Below are 18903 nucleotides of genomic sequence, written 5' to 3' on the forward strand. Positions count from 1 at the left end.
GAGTAACTTTTTACCAACATCCAGATGTTAGAAACACAGTGCTGCTTGGAAAATACCCAGATAGACTCCAACACACTGTGACTTTGTGAAACAACCAGTGGAGCCCCCTGGTGGTCAGTAGAAGTGCAGCCCCTCTGAGCTGGTGGCAGACCAAGGCTTCAGTCTGCACACATCTTCCACATGTGATGGCACACACACTGTGTATTGTGGCAACATCCGTCCCCTCAGAGAGAATCTGCTCTTTAACCCTCCTGTCGTTTTCACCCCCCGCCCCTTACTTTAGTGTTCCTGCTCTGTTTGATACGGTGGCCGGTAAGTGAAAAACTAAATTACAAAGTGCCAAACACTTTTACAAAGCGTGAAAATAATTTACATGTTGGGAAACAATTTTACATTTTATTCAACAAAATGACACAAGAAAAAGACTTTTCCCACGGACAAAACAAACTTACATTTTAGAAAACTAATTTACAAGTTGCGAAACAATTATCCAAACGACAGAATCTTCCGGAAGGGGAATGTACCAAATGCCGGAAGTGATCCAGAAGAAGATTGACTGTGAGCTCAAAAAGTTTGTATCGGTTTGTGTGGCGGGAAAACTTTGCAGAGTGAAAGTTTATGGCAGCATGGAGTAAATGATGTTTTGGCCGTTTTGTGGAAACAACTTGAGCCAATTTACGCGGTTGTGTTTTCCCGGACGATCTGTAGAATGTTTAACGTTGATGAACGGACCAGACGGAAGGAGCACGCGCACAGGAGACATCTAATAAACAGCCGGAAAATGCTAAACAAGCTAAGTGTAGCATCGCGCTAACTAGCTGAAGCCGCTGTCAGACATGCAGTGAATTAAAGTGCACCGTTTCATTTAGCAGCCAATCGTTGTCTTCACGGAATAGCAACGCGTTTAGTTAGTATGTGTTGCTTGTATGTATGTATGTATGTATGTATGTATGTATTTATTTATTTATTGCTTTCGGTTACGCTACATTCACAATTGTTACTGATTGTTTTAGCTGCTGCTAACTTTCTGTTTTGATACGGAACTCCGTTCATTCCAGCAGAACAACCATGAATCTTAAAAGGATGATTCCTCTCCAAACGCCATCAGGTTGGAACTTCGTGGACCTGGACAACTGTTTGGCTATCGGACGATGTGGCAGGTACTCAGACAAAAGTCCAATCTTCGAGTGAAGAGAGATGATGTGATGAATGAGAGAGCACGCAGAAGGTTTCTAAGAAGAAGCTGCTACTCAATGGGAGCGAACTGTATGTGGCATGCAGATGGTTCTGATAAACTGGCTCTCTCAGGACGCATGGATGGATTTTTTCACCTAAAGTGCTGTGGCTCCAATGTGGACCGACAAATAACAAGAAGCCAACAGTGATCGCTGAGAATCTCCTCTCATGAGACTGAGGACTGATTGTGGCACGGAGAATGGCATTATGGCTGCCATTCAGTCTCCCCTACGCCTCCATCATGATGACTGCTGCTCTGGGCCGTCCAGCCACATGTATGGCTCATCCACGAATAAGCAGCGTGTTGAATCCTGGTGGGCCATATTTAGAAGGGGAAGGTAAGTGGCCTTCATGAAGTCATTTTATTATGACTGACCTTTCATTTGATTTTTATCTTTATGTTCTATCGCAGATTAACTCCTCTAAACATATATAATAATTGAAGCTGGGACTTTAACGTGTTCGTTTCAATTCATTCATTACAAAACCTTTAATTAATTAGATTTTTTTTAATGGAGTCCCACTTCTACTAATAATATATATTTACTTCCGATTCTATCCATTTCTACAGGTCTCAGTTCTGGATGGAGTTGTTTGCTGGATACTTCAACGGGAGCCATGAGCATCAGTGCCTTCTGAGATGTTGCTATGGTGATGTTGGATGAGTGTGTGAGACTGTGGAACAGTCACAGGATTCACACTTCCAGAACAGCGTCATGTCCAATTAACTGTACTGCTGACCACACAGGTAATATTGGTGATGGATGGATATTTCCATGTTTGTTTTATTTATTTATTGCTTAAATGTAAATAAATAATATAAATGCTATTTATTGTATCTAACACAGATTTGGCTCCACAGACTGGATTTGAGATTGAACCAGCTGATTTGGATGCTGTTCCAGAGGCGAGCCTGTCAATAGCTCCATGTGGGGACTCAAACATGCAGGAGGACTTTGACTTTGTTATGGAGCACAAACAACTACAGAAGCCAGAGAACTGGGAGTCTGCAACAGAACTGTACATGAAGCTGAAAGAAACTGCTCAGCTGTGAGTCAGTGAGAAAGGGAATTTTCCCTTCCTGCTTTATCAAGTGCTTACTCATTGGGGTTTCTGTCCTATTTCTATTTTATTTATTTTTTAAATTAATTAATTTTTTTTTTATATACATGTCAAGAGCCATGAGATGACTGTGCTGTGATTTTGTATTAGACACGTAACACAGAATTGAATCAAATATTGCCATGACTGACAAACTCATAACCAATCTATCACAGATGCAATCAGAAGGAAATATTTGCAATTTTTTTTTATTGTTTGTCAACATAACATTTGCATTCCCATTGTTTCATTTCTTCAGATGAACAGGTACCAGAATCATTTGGAAACATCAGATGGAAAAGTGAATGACAAACTATGAAATCTGATTTGGAGTGGTGGAACACTGCAGTCTGTCTGAACACCAAGTGTCACAGCTTCATTTTTCCTGAGTTTGAAATCAATTGATAAAAACTATAGCAAAGTAATGAGTCCTATATTTTTGTAAGTATGGAATACAAAACTTCTTGAAATTTGTTTTGTCTAAAACTTAACAGTGAAAATCTTAACTGTGTGGAGAGAAAAAAAAACAAACAAAAAAAAAAAACAAAACACCTTTTCGCAGTCTGGTCTGGAGGGGTGATCTAGTTACCAATTACAAGTTACAGTTACAAGTCCATGTGTGACTTAAACACAGTGTGTGAATCTAGGAGTGCTAATTTCAATGTGTTTGAACATGTATTGGGAACTGGGAATGGAGAGTCATCCAGGAACTCTATTCTTGGCGATGGTTCCAATCCGGACGGGGGAGGTGAAGTCAGCCCAGCTGCAAACATCAAAACATCCTCCAGAGACACAGCAGCCTGACCTTCTGCAAAGAAAAACCTCCAGTTACATCTTGGCAATGTATTTTCTCAACAAATTATTAAAAAAAAAAAAAAAAAAAGTTATTTACAAACCTTCACAATAAAAGACACAGTCCGCCCAGTCGCCCAAAGTTTGACTTTCTTTAAGTCTCCTGTTACTTCCTGATGGACTGAGGTCAGGTTTGAAGAGTCTCAAGTTCCAGACCAGTGAGTGGCTTTTCAGAGTGGCACAGGACAGGGGCCAGCAAAGTAGGCTGTTGCTGCAGTGCAGTCAGAAACTGAAGAGCTGAAAGACCATCTTTGAATCTAAAAAGTCACCACAAACATTGTTTCACATTTAAATGACCTAAAGAAACTTCAATGTTTTCTAAAATGACTATCCACCCAAACATATAGAAATGAGTAAAAATGGTTGTGTGTTGAACATTACTGATTTAAAGAAAAACTCTGTGTCTTGCTTTGCACTTGGCAGGGTAATTGTTACTCTACAGACTGCAAGAATTACGCACACAAACACAAGACTGGAATGACATGAGCACCTTTTGATTGGAATAAGACAGAGGAAGGGGAGACAGACATCACACAGCAATTATACTAAACTAAGGCACACATTCTGACACACTGACTCAGAGCTAAAAAATATACATTCTTAATAAACCACAGCGGGGGATGATGAGGCATTTCAAACTAAAATATCTTAAATACAAAAAAATAAAAATCACATCATTACAAATATGATCTTACCTGTCAATTACAGATGAGATGCGGTCAATAATGTACCATCGGAGGGAGTCTGACAGGATTTCTTTCTTTTCTTCAACAGCAGCAACACGTCTCAGACATCCTGCTGTCTGTAACATTGTGCTGTGTCTCATGATGCATTCTCGCAGAGCATCCACTGAAGAAACATTCTCAATCTGAGATGAAACACGTTTTTGAAAAATAGTTCAAGCAACAAAGCGTATGTCATGTGACATATAAAGTTAATGATCATTAACCATTAGTATTGTTTCCATCTAACCCTGTTCATACCATTTGCATTGTACACCAAGAACTGATGTCCTTCTGGTCCATCAGAAATGGGCCGGTCTTTCAGATGTTTCATCAGTAGAGTTAAAAACTCTCGTCTCGGCCCACCTGGGTCAATTCCTTCTTCCAAAACAGCATCATCTGTGAATTTTACCAGCATGTCACAGGTTTCAGAATATGTTGAACATCTTACAAATGCAAATATCTTTCCCATGTAATCAATAAATTAAAATTAAATTAAGTGAGTAGCTGTTGTTTTTTTACTTACCCGTAGCAAGTACTCCTGACTGGATTTGTTTCAGGTGGATCCAGATCCTCAGTGTCAGATATTACTGTCTGAAAAACAAATGAAAATGTCTGAAACAACACACTGAAAGCAAAGAACATCAGGCTGCCATAATCTGCCTTAATACCTGTCCAGGCTGAGCTGTGGATGAATCTCTGAAACATGATAAAATTGATAAACTGATGAACTTTATGATACAGAGTATAACAGAGCTTTGAGTAACATTTAGAGGTAGAGAGGAACCATAAGATTTATAAATAAGATGATTTTTTTAATCACATGTTCATCACAATCACATCAACAACTTAAAGACAAATTACTTCTTTTGTAAAAACTAATACCTACCCTTTATCTTCAGGTTTGCGTTTGGGAGAACTGTGTTTTTTTGGTTCCAAAACCTGAGAAGAAAAGCACACAATTGTCAGCAACTTTAAACAGCTTCCATTATTGTTCCCTCACCACATACAGTATATATCAATGGTGAAAGGTTATCAGGGTGTCTGATTGGAATAGTAAATGCCAAATAATCAAGACTTGGTTCTTAGACTTTATGCTTGAAACCAAATGCATATCCTATCAATAAATAAATAATAATAATTAAAAAAAAAACGTAATTAAAGTACAAAATGTAAAAATGAACGTACCACAGTGTCAGCTGCATTGAATTCAGCTGTGCTCCTCGATGTCGCAAAAACAAACACATTATTAATTTTGCTACATCAGAATGAATAAATATGTAAAAATAATATAATAATACAGTTCTTTTGACTTTGACTTTCTGTCCTCCATGAATTGTTTATATGATGTTCATGGTTGTTCTGCTGGAATGAACGGAGTTCCGTATCAAAAAAGAAAGTTAGCAGCAGCTAAAACAATCAGCAACAATTGTGCATTTAGCATAACTGAAAGCCTAAAATAAAAACTAGCAACACATACTAATTAAACGCGTTGCTATTCCGTGAAGACATCGATTGGCTGCTAAATGAAAAGGTGCACTTTAATTCACTGCATGTCTGACAGCGGCTTCAGCTAGTTAGCGCGATGCTACACTTAGCTTGTTTAGCATTTTCCGGCTGTTTATTAGATGTCTGCTGTGCGCGTGCTCCTTCCGTCTGGTCCGTTCATCAACGTTAAACATTCTACAGATCGTCCGCACGGAAAACACAACCGCGTAAATTGACTCAAGTTGTTTCCACAAAACGGCCAAAACATCATTTAATCTATGCCTGCAAAGTTTGCCCACCACACAAACCGATACAAACTTTTTGAGCTCACAGTCAATCTTCTTCTGGATCACTTCCGGCATTTGGTACATTCCCCTTCCGGAAGATTCTGTCGTTTGGAAATTTGTTTCGCAACATGTAAATTTGTTTTCTAATTTGTAAGTTTGTTTTGTCCGGGGTAAAAGTGTTTTTCTTGTGTAATTTTGCTGAATAAAATGTAAAAATATTTCCCAACATGTAAATTTGTGTGACGCTTTTAAAAGTGTTTGGCACTTTGTAATTTAGTTTTGCACTTACCGGCCACCGTATCAAACAGAGCAGGAACACTAAAGTAAGGGGCGGGGGGTGAAAACGACAGGAGGGTTAAAGAGCAGATTCTCTCTGAGGGGACGGATGTTGCCACAATACACAGTGTGTGTGCCATCACATGTGGAAGATGTGTGCAGACTGAAGCCTTGGTCTGCCACCAGCTCAGAGGGGCTGCACTTCTACTGACCACCAGGGGGCTCCACTGGTTGTTTCACAAAGTCACAGTGTGTTGGAGTCTATCAGGGTATTTTCCAAGCAGCACTGTGTTTCTAACATCTGGATGTTGGTAAAGAGTTACTCTGCATTGGCCGGAAATCGAACCCGGGCCTCCCGCGTGGCAGGCGAGAATTCTACCACTGAACCACCAATGCTTGTTTAACGATTGAATGGTTACATGGTTATGGTTACCACGTCACGGATCTCCAGGCTTCAGCAGCCTTCAATACTTGCTGGCATGTTCAGAAGTACTTCCTGCATTTTATAACACTTTCATATCAGTAAATCCACCGTGTTTTAAAGAAGTTCAGTGTTTCAGAGTTTCTGACATGATACAGACAGACAGATCCAACAAAGTATTTAAATGAACATTAAACAAAGTATTTTAATAAGTAGAAGGCAGAACAGACATCTCAGTATGTGGGAGGAACAAACTGTGAAATTGACAGTTTTGATTTTTATTTCAATTTAATGCCACTTATTATTCTAATAACAGTTGATGTTTCACTTCATTCGTTCACGAGATGAATCGTATGCTTCTTTGTGCGCATGCGCCTTTCCGTGTGAATCAATCCTTTCAAAAGATAAACTGCTGCAGTGTCCTCTGAGTTCAACCCTTTCAGCATCCTGTTATTTATTTCAATAAGAATTTTTTTGCAACATGTTAAAAATAAGAATTATTTGAGAAAATAAAAAACAAAAAACAAACAAACAAAAAAAGACCATTCACATTTTATGAAGGGAAGAAAGGGCCAATTAAAAGCTTAATCTGTGACAACTGACAGTCACATGTTTCACAACAAAATGACATCTTTTATAGAGCAATGCTTGTATAAATGTCCCCAAAGCAGCCCAAAGGGTCCAGAAGAAGCTGAACCTAAACCCCAGGTGGAGTTTGGAGGAGCTGGCTGAGAGGAGAGGAGGACTTGAGGAGTCTCTGGGATCATGGTGGACTGGACTCTGTTCTCAGACCAGTTCTGATTCCTCTGTCAGTCTCTGCTGGATGAAGCTCTCCTCTCCACCTCCCAGGAGCATGGTCCAGAGTCTGGACAAGCTGCTGCTGCAACATCTGGATCATCAGGAAGCAGCTGATCCTCCATCAACACACAACTTCCACTTCACAGCCACCACTGCCACCTGTAGAGAAGAAGAAGAGAGCAGATCCATCAGTGTTTCCTGACTCTGTCCATCAGCTGTCAGTCAGTGATGCAGATCCAGCATAAAGACCTGCAGGGACTTCAGTCCTGTTCAGTCCAGATGTGCAGCAGCTGCTTCCTCTCAGCTCATATTAACGTGTTGGAGTGAACACACTGAGCTGGAAACTCACAGACCTCAAGTCTGCTGACTCAGCACATTTCTCTGAGTCCACAGTGGAGATAAAGAGCTGAGTCATGAAGGTTCATCACTTTACTGATGATTTACTGAAGGTCCATTTAAACTGAGAGACTCAGACAGTCAGACAGACAGACAGACAGACAGACAGAGAGACAGACAGGCAGACAGGATTCTGGTCTGCAGAAAGACCACATGGTGACAGTGTGATGAAAGAAGATCAGTGATGTGCAGCTTTCAGTCAGACTGATCTCAGAGCTGTGACAGATGAACCTGATCAGAGAACAAACAGTCTCAGCTCAGATCTGACAGTTTGATGGACGAGGACCAGAATCTGAACATCTGAGTTCTTCAGCTGGAATCTGCTTCATTTGATGGTCACATGATCACAACAGTCCTCTGACTGATCTGATTGGCTGACTGTTTTCTCTCTGTCTTTCTGTCTAATTCTGAAATCTGTTTCTGTTCTCCTCTCACAGCTTCACTGAGGAGTTTAAAGGTTCACAGGAAACACTGAGTCTTTGCTCTGATACTGGATTTAAACAATATTACTGAAAGGAACATGAACTGAGTCCAACTCTACTGACCTCAGAGTATCCAGTCTGAAGTCTGGACTCTTCACAAGATCAGACAGATCCTTCAGTCCTGAATCCTTCAGCTTGTTCAGACTCAGGTCCAGTTCTCTGAGATGGGAGGGGTTGGACTTCAGAGCTGAGACCAGAGAAGAACAGCTGATCTCTGAAAATCTGCAGTTCTCCAACCTGAGTAAAGAATTAAAGATGTGACTTTAGGAGACAAAGTTCCTGCTTGAAAGTGTTCAATGTTTCATCATCTGTTCAGAGCTGAAGGTTTAGAAAGTAGAAGCTTAGAAAACGAAAGTCAAACAGCTGAACCAACAGGAAGCAGCTTCACAACAGTTAAATACAAACAGTGACAAACAGCTCTCATTAATATTAATGACATGTTGCTGCTTCCATTAAGACGTAGTGACTCGGCCTCTTAAACTCTACCAGCTCCATCTGTACAAACTCATGTTCATTAGAGATTCTACGAAACATCCTCAACTTTTCAAAGACAACAAATATATCAGAATGAACTTTGGAGAAAAGTCAAAACATGGTTCACAACATCTGGAACATTTTCACTTCATTCAGCTGTGACCACGTTTCACAAACATGCTGAGTTTGGTCTGAATCTCTCAGTCAGTCTGCTTTAGTCACATGACTTTATAGTCGTGTTGGAACAAGAGGAAGGATTTTTCTTATTTTCTTCAAGTTTTAAATCTGTAGTTCAACATTTCTCTGCCACACTGACTGGACTAAACCAGAGAAGAAGAAAACAGACGTCAGCATGAAGATCCTCAGTGAGGATCAGTATAATATCAGCCTGATGTCTGCAGGTCAGAGTCACCACAACTGTAACATCATATTAATCTGAGAGCAGAAATAAAACATCAGTCTGACCTCAGAGTCTCCAGTCTACAATGAGGACTCTCCAGAAAACCACACAGATCCTTCAGTCCTGAATCCTTCAGGTTGTTCTGACTCAGGTCCAGTTCTCTGAGATGGGAGGGGTTGGACTTCAGAGCTGAGACCAGAGAAGAACAGCTGATCTCTGACAAACTGCAGTTCTCCAACCTGAGTAAAGAATAAAAGATGTGACTTTAGGAGACAAAGTTCCTGCTTGAGAGTGTTTAATTTTTCATCATCTTTTCAGTGTGACGGTTTACAAAATGAAAGTCAGACAGCTGAACCAACAGGAAGCAACTTCACAAACAGTGACAAGATTTAATGAGAAAATGAAACAACACTGAAAAGAACCTGAACTGACTCAAACTGTCAACATTGGGAATATAAACTGTGTGAAATTGAAATTTTCAGATGATTACTAATCAGGTTTCAAAAGTTATTTTAAATTATTTGAATGTTAAAACCTGAAGAGGATTTTCCCTCATAAATATAAACCTGTCTGCAGGTCAGAGTCACCACAACTGTAACATCATATTAATCTGAGAGCAGAAATAAAACATGAGTCTGACCTCAGAGTCTCCAGTCTGCAATGAGGACTCTTCAGAAAACCACACAGATCCTTCAGTCCTGAATCCTGCAGGTCGTTCTCACTCAGGTCCAGTTCTCTGAGATGGGAGGGGTTGGACTTCAGAGCTGAGACCAGAGAATAACAGCTGATCTCTGACAAACTGCAGTTCTCCAACCTGAGTGAAGAATAAAAGATGTGACTTTCGGAGACGACAGTCAAATAAGTGACAGTGACAAGATTTAATGAGAAAATGAAACAACACTGAAAAGAACCTGATCTGACTCAAACTGTCAATGTGTTCTGTGATTTTAACATATCAAATAACCAAGCAGCAGAGTCAGCCAAACTTTATAACAGCTGAACAGTGGATGTGCAAATACTACTTAAATATGCAGAATCTATTCTGACCTATGTCAGCTTTAAGGGATTATGGGGATGGGTAAAAAAAAATATCCCAATTTTGACTGATCTTCATTTGAATGATCTGATATCAGTCCACAGAATCCTGAGACTGATATTTAACATAGCTGGGAGATCAGCGAGGCAGACGGAGCAAACATGTTTCCTGCAGCAGAGAGAGGAGGGCAACGGGGCAACTGCTCCCCCAGCAGACCAGCCCTTAGAGCCAATCCTTATCTTAGTGTGGAACCAAACCACTGCAGCTGATTGGACTAAAGCTTTGCTACACAATCACAGCAAAATTGATGTTGTCCTGATGTGTTGATGTTTACATTAGGAATGTATCTGTGAAGCTGCCTGATGACAGAATTACTAAAAAGATATTTCATTCTGACACTTTTCATCACCATCCCTGGGCCAGTGAGCTGAAATTAATATTCTATATGAGTGATTTATCTGATATTTTCATTAATAAATGATGTTGTGATATTACAGATATTATAAACAAACTGTTCCTAAAGCAGAGAGATAAACGGTCTCTGGATGTTTGGAGGAAGCCAAAATGAAGAACCTACTGTCTTAATAAGAACACTTACAGTGTGGAACCTTACATTAAGAATAAATGAACTAAAAGACAAAGATCATTATGGACAGTTGTGTTCAGGAACACTTCCATTAGTCCCAGAAACAGGGAGCTTTAATGCCACACCTGAGGAAGACCGGATTTGTTCACTATGCAAACTGGATGAAGTAGAAAGTCAGATCCATGTTTTGTTTTGTTGTTCTGTGTACGAGCACCTCAGAGGTGTTTTTGTTGGCAACATGGTTTAGATTTATGTCGATTTCTTTGATTTGTATGATTGTGAGCAACATGACTTCCTTTTTAGCAAAGAGACTCATGTAGGCGCTGATTTCATTTCCAAGGCATTAGAAAAACAGTTAAATCTTTAGTTTGGTTATTTGTTTTGCTGAATATATTATTCTAAATTATTACTTGAGAAAAGGATAATAATGTATTTGTGTATGTTTATATGCACTTATGATTTTATGTTGTTAAAACAGCGACTGTAGAATTAAATACATGTCTTATCAACCCATGTGGGTTGGGAATTAACTTTATAGTCGTGTTGGAACAAGAAAACACTGAATATATATTTGTTCATGTCAGTGTGCAAAAATGTTTCCCATCATTGAAACACTGAGGGATGGATGTCTGCAGGTCAGAGTCACCACAACTGTAACATCATATTAATCTGAGAGCAGAAATAAAACATGAGTCTGACCTCAGAGTCTCCAGTCTGCAGTGAGGACTCTTCAGAAAACCACACAGATTCTTCAGTCTTGAATCTTGCAGCTTGTTGTGACTCAGGTCCAGTTCTCTGAGAGGGGAGGGGTTGGACTTCAGAGCTGAGCCCAGAGAAGAACAGCTGATCTCTGACAAACTAGAGTTGTCAAATCTGAATAAGGAATAAAAGATGCAGATAAAATCATTGATAATCAGTCAGATATGTTCAGAAGACTTTAAAGTAAAGTTCCACCACATTCTGTCTGGATGTTTGAAGTGTTTCTTTAGTGTAATTGTCATTTCAGCCACTGGAGGCTGAAGTTCAGCAGCTCCTCACTCTAAAACAAAGTGATTCCCTCAGCTGACCTGCGGCTGCAGTGGAATACAGGACATACTTGTGTAGGAATACAGCAGTTGGCTGCTTCATAAATATGTGTCAGCAAAGGAAAGTTCCGCTTTGACGTGAAGATGAAGCTCTAAAATCTTCTGTACCGCTGCTCTGAACTCCATCTACTGCAGTAACACACTGACTGAGTATGACCACACCACAAAGAAACACAACTATCACTGTGCTGCACATGAACTGTGCTCAGTGCAGGGAAACCTGTGGTGGAGCTCCAATCCTTTGGAAATAACAGCTTTCAGAGCACAGGGGGGCCACGGCCACGTGTCTGAAAGCCCCATGAGGGCTGGAGTCTCAACAACACAACTGACTCTGGTCCTCAGCTCCACACCCTCCAAGTCTGAAGACATTTATCAGGACATTAGATTAAAGATCTACCACAGTGGACTGACCTCAGAGTCTCCAGTCTACAGTCTGGACTCTCCACAAGATCACGCAGCTCCTTCAAATCTGGATCCTGCAGGAGGTTTCCTCTCAGGTCCAGTTCTCTGAGATGGGAGGGGTTGGACTTCAGAGCTGAGACCAGAGAAGAACAGCTGATCTCTGACAACCAACAGCATCTCAACCTGAAAAAAGAACAAATAATCAGTCAGAAATACCTGATCCAGAACTTTTCAAACTCATCACCCACTTTAACATCTCAAGTGTTCCTGGTTCACCTCAGACCTTGTTCCAATACAGACACCGAGACTCTAAATATGCAGCCCTGATCCAGGACTAAGGTCTCCCTTGGTCCTGGTTTTTGTCTGGAGATCAAACATTTGAAACCAACAGTTTGGTTCCTCTAAGACTTTTCATTATTCATACATTAAAAAAGTAAATTCAAATTCAACTTTTGGAAAAGAATGACAACTTTCATTATCATCATCAACAACAATACCAATAATAATAATAATAATAATAATAATAATAATAATAACAACAACAACAACAACAACAATAGAACAACTGGAAACATGAAACAACGTGTTGATTAAAATTGAACAAATTCAAGTTCTATGTGTAGATGATTTCTGGATTAAAGGAAAAACAAAAAAAAAAAAAATCTACAACCAAAACTGAACAACCTCAGAGTCTCCAGTCTGCAATCTGGACTCTCCAGTCCTGAACACAGCTCCTTCAGTCCTGAATCTTGAAGGTCATTGTTGTGACTCAGGTCCAATTCTCTGAAATGGGAGGGTGTGGACTTCAGAGCTGAGACCAGAGAAGAACAGCTGATCTCTGACAAACTGCAGCTCTCCAACCTGAGTAAAGAATAAAAGATGAAGATCAAATCATTTATAATCAATCATATTAAAAATGAACCTGGAGAATCAGTCAGCGAGAAGAATATGAATCATGAAACAAATACTATTTCAACTGTTGCTGATCCAAAATAAATAAACTCAAGTTCTATGTTGATATGAATTCAGTTTCTGATAAAGATAAAAGCTCTAATACAGGGGTCACCAACTCATGTCCTGGAGGGCTACTGCCCTGCATGTTTTAGATGTTTCCTGCTCCAACAAACCTGATTGAAATAATCAGCTTGTCATCAAACTCTGCTGAAGTCTGATCAGGAGTCACTCATTTGAATCAGGTGTGTTAGAGCAGGAAACATCTAAAACATGCAGGGCAGTAGCCGTCCAGGACTGGAGTTGGTGACCCCTGCTCAAATACAACAACTGAACTGACCTCAGTCTCTCCAGTCTAGAGTGAGGACTCTTCAGAAAACCACACAGATCCTTCAGTCCTGAATCCTGCAGGTCTTTCCAACTAAAGTCCAGTTCTCTGAGATGGGAGGGGTTGGACTTCAGAGCTGAGACCAGAGAAGCACAGCTGATCTCTGACAAACTGCATTTCATCAACCTGAGTAAAGAATAAAAGATGTGACTTTAGGAGACAAAGTTCCTGCTTGAAAGCGTTCAATGTTTCATCATCTGTTCAGAGCTGAAGGTTTAGAAAGTAGAAGTTTAGAAAATGAAAGTCAAACAGCTGAACCAACAGGAAGCAGCTTCACAACAGTCAAATACAAACAGTGACAAGATTTAATGAGAAAATGAAACAACACTGTAAAGAACCTGAACTGACTCAAACTGTCAACATTGTGATTTGAACACATCAGAAATAACCAAACAGCAGAATCAGCCAAACTTTATTTCTATCTCTGATTCTGCCACATATGAACTCCTACATAACAATCTGAGCTCTGGCAGGTAAGTCCACTCTAAAACCAGTCAAACAGTCTACAAACAAGCTGCAGAAGTTCTAGAAAGAAAATCTAACTCATCATTAATGATATATTTGAAGATGAAATGTCTTGGCCTGACTTTGGACCAACACATGACATTTAACCCAGCTGTCAGTGTTTTAGCTCAGTCTGCAGGTAGAGCCCTGAACAAGTCTGAACACTGTGCTCATCTGGGAGTTCATACTTTCACTCTCTTCTATAATGTGTGTGTGTGTGTGTGTGTGTGTGAGAGAACAAATCATGTAGATCAGTGGTCGCTAACATTTCAACTGCCGTCCGGAGAGAGGAATTTATTACAGCCACATATAAAATCAAAAACAATGTTAATTATATTAAAGCAAGCAGAGCTCTGGTATCGGTAGATACCCAAATTCAGTTATCGGGATTATATCGGAAGTGAAAAAATGTGGATCGGTGCATCCCTAAATCAAACACCAGTATGACTGGAACAACGTATGCAAGTATGAAACATATGTCCACACACGACATAGCATTATTATTATTACAACAACAACAACAGTCATGATAATAGCAACAACGATAATAATAATAATAATAATAATAATAACAATAATAGGGCAGCACAGCGGCGTAGTGGTTAGCGCTGCCCTACAATAAGAAGGTCGCAGGTTTGGTTCACCTTCGCCCAGAGTTACCTGGGATTGGCTCCAGCACCCCCGTGACCCAGAAATAGAAAAGTGGTAGAAGATGGATGGTTCAACGATTATATAACAACAACAACAACAACAAAAGAACAACTGGAAACTATTTAAAATATTGTTGATCCAAAGAGAATAAATTCAAGTTCTATGTGTGGACGATTTCTGGATTAAACATAAAAGATCTAAAAAAATATATGAACTGACCTCAGAGTCTCCAGTCTACAGTGAGGACTCTCCAGAAAACCACACAGATCCTTCAGTCCTGAATCCTGCAGGTCGTTGTGACTCAGGTCCAGTTCTCTGAGATGGGAGGGGTTGGACTTCAGAGCTGAGACCAGAGAAGAACAGCTGATCTCTGACAAACTGCAGTTCTCCAACCTGAGTGAAGAATAAAAGATGAAGATCAAATCATTAACAATCAATCAGAAATGTCCTCAATGGTCTTTATGTTATTTTGGGTCATCATCATGTCTCAACACACTTCATCCAAACAACAACAACACTCAAACTACAGCAGGTCCAGTCAGTGAACTGACCTCAGAGTCTCCAGTCCACAGTTTGGACTCTCCAGTCCAGCACACACCAGCTTCAGTCCTGAATCCTCTATGTGGTTCTGACTCAGGTCCAGGTCTCTCAGATGGGAGGGGTTGGACTTTAGAGCTGAGGCCACGACATCACACTCAGTCTTTGTGAGTCCACAACCAACAAGCCTGTGATGACACACATTACACAATATGTCACTGTGAAAGATGACACTACATATTAATCTGGAGGGTTCAAGGACTAAAGACGCCAAGACTTCCTGTGTGGATTCAGATTTTCTCTTTTCACTGAATCTTTTCTCTCTGACATGAAAGTTTTGTTCTCATCTCTCTCACACCATCAGAGTTTAAATTTTTCAGATGAAGAGACAAAATGTGGTCTTGGTCTTCCATCAGGTCCTCAGTCTGTCAGGGACCTGATCCAGGTTTATGTCCTCTGAGGGACCATGAGGCCATGTTGACCTGAAAAGATTTGACTGTCTACTGTTTTGACTTTCACTGAGTTGAGGGGAACAGTGAAGCTGGTGAAGATGATCAGTCACTGATACCTGCTGATGTCATCAGGATTTCCACTTGAAACACAACTAAGTGAATATTTATCTCTGGCAGCATTTGAATCATCTGAAAACAAACAGCTGACAGTGAAACACCATCTGAATCAGATTTGATTTAAAAACATCTTCACTAATCTTCAGAAGGATGGATGAGAATGAGAGTGGACTCACCGAGCCTTCCTGCAGTTCCTCACAGCTGGGATCAGTCTCCGTCGTCCCTCCTCTGATGTGCTGTACTTCTTCAGGTCTAACTCATCCAGAACTTCCTCTGACATCTGTAGCATGTAGGCCAGAGCTGAGCAGTGGATCAGGGAGAGTTCTTTCTCTGATCTGGTCTCTGACTTCAGGAACTCCTGGATCTCCTGATGAACTGAGTGATCATTCAGCTCCATCAGACAGTGGAAGATGTTGATGCTTCTGTCAGGAGAGATAAAATAACTGTTCATCTTCTTCAGGTTGTTGATGGCTCTCTGGATGGTCTCTGGTTTGGTTTCTGTCTGACCCAGCAGACCTCCTAAGAGTCTCTGGTTGGACTGCAGAGAGAGACCATGAAGGAAGCGGACAAACAGGTCCAGCTGACCATTTTTACTTCTGAGGGATTTCTCCAGGACTGTGATCAGAAAGTCCTCCAGGGCTGAATCTTGGTGTTTTTTTCCCAGAAAGTTCTTCAGGACCTCCTTGTTCCTGTTGGTGTGACAGTGGAACATGTAGAATGCAGCCAGAAACTCCTGAACACTCAGATGAACAAAGCAGTAGACTGTTTTCTGGAAGATCACACTCTCTGCTTTGAAGATCTCAGTACAGAGTCCTGAGTACACCGAGACCTCTGTGACATCAAGACCACACTGCTCCAGGTCTTCTTGGTAGAACATGATGTTCCCTTTCTCCAGATGTTCAAACGCCAGCCTCCCCAGCTTCAGAAGAACTTCCCTGTCAGCCTCCATCAGCTCCTGTGGACTTGTCTCATGTCCCTCATGGTACTTGATCCTCTTCCTCCTGGTCTGGACCAGCAGGAAGTGTGAGTACAGGTCAGTCATGGTCTGGGGCAGCTCTCCTTGCTGGTCTGTAGTCAACATGTGCTCCAGAACTGTAGCGATGATCCAGCAGAAAACTGGGATTTGACACATGATGTGAAGGCTCTTGGACGTCTTGATGTGTGAGATGATTCTGTTGGACAGCTCTTCATCCCTGGACCTCCTCCTGAAGTACTCCTCCTGCTGTGAGTCAGTGAAGCCTCGGATTTCTGTTAACCTGTCAACACATGAAGGAGGGATCTGACTGGCTGCTGCAGGTCTGGAAGTGATCCAGACCAGAGCCGAGGGAAGCAGATTCCCCTGGATGAGGTTTGTCAGCAGCAGGTGGACCGATGACTCCTGTGTGACGTCAGACACGACCTCCCTGTTGGTGAAGTCCAGTGAAAGTCTGCTTTCATCCAGGCCGTCCAGGATGAACAGAACTTTACAGGCAGCCAGCTGCTCTGCTGTGACCTTCTGTAATGTTGGATGGAAAACATGAAGCAGCCTGAGAAGACTGTACTGCTGATCTCTGATCAGGTTCAGCTCCCTGAATGAAAGCAGAACCAGCAGACTGACATCCTGGTTCTCCAAGCCCTCTGCCCAGTCCAGACTGAACTTCTGCACAGAGAAAGTTTTTCCAACTCCAGCAACGCCGTTGGTCAGAACCAGTCTGATGGGACTCTGCTGGTCAGGTGACACTCTAAAGATGTGGTGACATTTGATTGGAGCATCATGGAGGCTCTTCTTCTTAGAAGTTGTCTCCAGCTGCCTCACCTCATGTTGGGTATTCACCTCTTCACTCTGTCCCTCTGTGATGTAGAGCTCAGTGTAGATCCTGTTGAGGAGGGTTCCACTTCCTGTTCCTGTTCCTTCAGTCACATGTTGACATCTGGTCCTCAGACTGATCTTATGTTGATCTAAAACCTTCTGTAGAACACGATCTGCTGACAGAGAAGAGACAACGTCAGACTGAAGACAGAGAGTCTGAGGATCTGATGGAAAACTAAAGACGTCAGTCAGAAGTTCAGTCTCACTCTGTTCAGGGCTGGTCTGCAGACCTGGTCTGGTTCTGGATCTTTGTCCACACTGGGGACAGGAGGAGTCTCCTGAAGAAGCAGACTGGTCCCAGTGTGAGGTGCAGCACTGTCTGCAGACACAGTGTCCACAGCTGGTAGAGACTGGATCCTTCAGGACGTCCTGACACAGAGCACAGTGGGACGGCTGCTCCTCTTCAGAGACATGTCTTTTCCCCTTCCTGTCTCTGTGAAAACATTTCTTTATAACTGACATGATCTGACTGATATAAAATGGCCGGGGAAAAACATCAGTAGTTTCTAGTGACAAAGCCCATAAGATCCATCTCAGGGTCTTCCTGTATCTGCACTAACAGTTCAGTATAATGAAGCCTCAGTCAGACTAAGTCACCTGATTGGTTTGAGTTGACAGGTGGAGCTTTGAAACTTTGGAGCTCAGCCTGTTTAACTGTTTGTTACTAACAGCCATCACTTTTGTGAATTTTTTGACTTTTCAATAATGGCACCATGAGGAAGAGTTCCCAAGTGTGGGAATCTTTGAGTTAGTGCCACCGAATAAAGAAAAAGTTGACTCAGTATCCGGCCAACAATTGAATCAAAAGCAGTTGGAGGTTTGTCAAAGACCTTTAGCCTCTTATCCCAGGGGCTTCATCAGTTCTATAAACACAGGAAAGAGCTCACAAGCAATAGTTTCTGGTGACAAAACCCAGAAGATCCATCTCAGTGTCTTCCTGTATCCACACTAATGATTCAGGATCATGAATATTAATCTATGAACAGATTTTTATTCTCAGTCTCTTACTTTGTCTCTGAGGGTCCAGGTCCATTACTGAAGCCTGGAGGATTAAACTCTTTGGACCGGTCAGACTTCAGAGACAGACCGGTTGATCCTGGAGACTCTGGTCTGGCCTCCTCTTTCTCATTACAGTCCATCTTCAGGACGGAGTTGGTCTGAGGGAAACACTTTCTGACTGACAGAAGACAAAGAAGAAACAGGACAGTTTGTTCCAAAGCTACATACCCAAAAATACCAGGCAAATCCAAACACACACAGTCCTCTGACGTCACTGATTATGTCAGACTGAGTCACCTGAGTGGTTTAAGTTGACAGGTGGCTCCAAGGCACTACCTTGATAGCTACAATAGCTACAGGGGTAGTGTGCGTGTCGGTACTCAGGAGCACGGAAGCTCCATTGCTTTTCTGCA

The 18903-nt window shown here is 41.4% G+C and overlaps 1 non-coding gene across 1 annotated transcript; it reads right to left on the bottom strand.

The window, feature by feature from the left end:
• Positions 1-6287: 6287 nt before the first annotated feature.
• trnag-gcc (transfer RNA glycine (anticodon GCC)) lies at positions 6288-6358 on the bottom strand. The gene has a single exon. It is a non-coding gene; the product is annotated as a tRNA-Gly (tRNA).
• Positions 6359-18903: the final 12545 nt, after the last annotated feature.

The sequence above is a fragment of the Echeneis naucrates genome, chromosome 2 (genome assembly GCF_900963305.1).
Source record: "Echeneis naucrates chromosome 2, fEcheNa1.1, whole genome shotgun sequence".
In the NCBI taxonomy this organism is placed as follows: domain Eukaryota; kingdom Metazoa; phylum Chordata; class Actinopteri; order Carangiformes; family Echeneidae; genus Echeneis; species Echeneis naucrates.